At 27.9% G+C, this 2,500-nt stretch overlaps 1 protein-coding gene across 18 annotated transcripts in view; it reads left to right on the top strand.

Annotated features, from left to right (window-relative positions):
• Positions 1-2,500, top strand: part of LOC133568754 (receptor-type tyrosine-protein phosphatase F-like) — a 621,387-nt gene that overhangs the window by 470,244 nt on the left and 148,643 nt on the right. The gene's annotated exons all lie outside the window — the stretch shown is intronic.

Raw genomic sequence — 2,500 nt, 5'->3', positions numbered from 1 at the left:
ATATACATTGATGTATGTATATATATATATATATATATATATATATATATATATATATATATATATATACATATACGTATACATAGGGTGTGTATAAATGTGTGCATATATGTGTGTGTATAAGTATACACACATATATATATATGTGTGTGTGTGAGTATGCATGTATATATATATATATATATATATATATATGTGTGTGTGTATGCATGTATATATATATATATATATATATATATACATATACACACACATACATATAAATATATCATATACATAGACACACATACATATATATTCACACACATGTATGTATATATATACACACATGTATACACACACACACATATATATATATATATATATATATATATATATATATATATATATATATATATATATATATATATATATATATATATATATATCGCATTCTGATGCAAACTCATTGCTTTCAATTCCATTTTGTCCCCTTTGTGGTGTTGAATAAGTTTGTTATGAGTATAGATGCATGCAGTGGAAGAAAGCTTTTGTGTTTGGTTTTTGTGTTACAATTTGTTTGGACGCTCACCCTCTGGACTAGAGAGTTTTGTCAATTTTATAAGAATATTATGAACACAAAGTCATTCCCAGTTACTAAAAAACATAAATGAAAAGAAGTCGAATAAAACAATAGTAAAGTAAATAGAGTACGAATACAAATGTATGAGTTAAATAAAAATAGGTCGAAATAAGTCCTTTTTTTATGTGCTTATGTGTTTTTCTGATATTATTATTGTAATCACTTCAAGGAATTATTTTAATTATTTATTTTAGGTATGCATTGATTCAATGTTTTGTACTTTCAAAAATGTGTTTAATTGCTGTAGATTTTATAATTATATGCAATTAAAAATGTGTATATGTATATATATATTATGCAAAAAAATATACATATTTTTTAATATAAAATAAAATAAAATATTTTTTATTGGAAAAAATGTATATATACATATTTTTAAATAAATAAATAAAAAAATATTTATTTTTTTTTAAGCTCCTAGCTTAATAAAAATGTAGGAATTTTAATAAAAAATGAATTATAATCTGAAAACAAAATATATAAATATAATATTTTATTAGAAGGGTCTCCATTTAGATTTAATTAAAATGATATCTTAATAAAATATAAAACATTTCAATCAAAACCTAATAATAAAAAAATTCTAATACAAAAACAGAATGTGTAAATATAATACTTTCTTTCTTTTAAAGAACCAACATTAAGATCTTATCAAATAGCGGACATTTTAAGAAAATGTAATTATAAAGAAATGATGATATGAATATGAAAATATGTAAACACAATTAAAAAAACATAATCACCTACATTTGGATTTAATAAAATAAAGTTATTATAAAATCTCATAATGAATATGAGTAAAATGATAAAATGCAAAGTGTTGATTAGCTGTAATAATATCAGCAGTATTGTACATAAACACACTTAGCCTAAGTGAATACATTAAATGTATTATTTTTATTATATTAATTATTGTTATTATTATTCAACAAGGCTTTTTGTGTCCTACGCTCCAACGACACCACAAAAGGGTTTTGTGCCTCTCACATCCCTCAGTTTAGGCAAATTTATGTCAACACTGACCTGGGACATTCTGCCCCCCCGCCCTCGTACTTTAAAGGTGTGCCAAGCAGCAAAGCTCACTGTCCAAAGGTTGCGTCTTTTTTTGTTGTTGTTTGTGGAAGCTTTTTGTGGTAAATTGTTATACGAACCCCGTTTCCATATGAGTTGGGAAATTATGTTAGATGTAAATATATGTAAATATGCTACAAAGACAACATATTTGATGTTCAAACTGATAAACATTTTTATTTTTTTTTTGCAAATAATCATTAACTTTAGAATTTGATGCCAGCAACACGTGACAGAGAAGTTGGGAAAGGTGGCAAAAAATACTGATAAAGTTGAAGAATGCTCATCAAACACTTATTTGATGTGCAGGCTAATTGGGAACAGGTGGGTGCCATGATTGGGTATAAAAACAGCTTCCCCAAAAAATGCTCAGTCTTTCACAAGAAAGGATGGGGCGAGGTACACCCCTTTGTCCACAACTGTGTGAGCAAATAGTCAAACAGTTTAAGAACAACGTTTCTCAAAGTGCAATTGCAAGAAATTTAGGGATTTCAACATCTACGCTCCATAATATCATCAAAAGGTTCAGAGAATCTGGAGAAATCACTCCACGTAAGCGGCATGGCCGGAAACCAACATTGAATGACCGTGACCTTCGATCCCTCAGACAACACTGTATCAAAAACCGACATCAATCTCTAAAGGATATCACCACATGGGCTCATGAACACTTCAGAAAACCACTGTCACTAAATACAGTTGGTCGCTACATCTGTAAGTGCAAGTTAAAGCTCTACTATGCAAAGCGAAAGCCATTTATCAACAACATCCAGGCTTCTCTGGGCCCGAAATCATCTAAGATGGACT

This window comes from Nerophis ophidion, linkage group LG14 (assembly GCF_033978795.1).
Source record: "Nerophis ophidion isolate RoL-2023_Sa linkage group LG14, RoL_Noph_v1.0, whole genome shotgun sequence".
NCBI lineage: Eukaryota > Metazoa > Chordata > Actinopteri > Syngnathiformes > Syngnathidae > Nerophis > Nerophis ophidion.
This window is presented reverse-complemented; position numbering and strand designations above follow the sequence as displayed.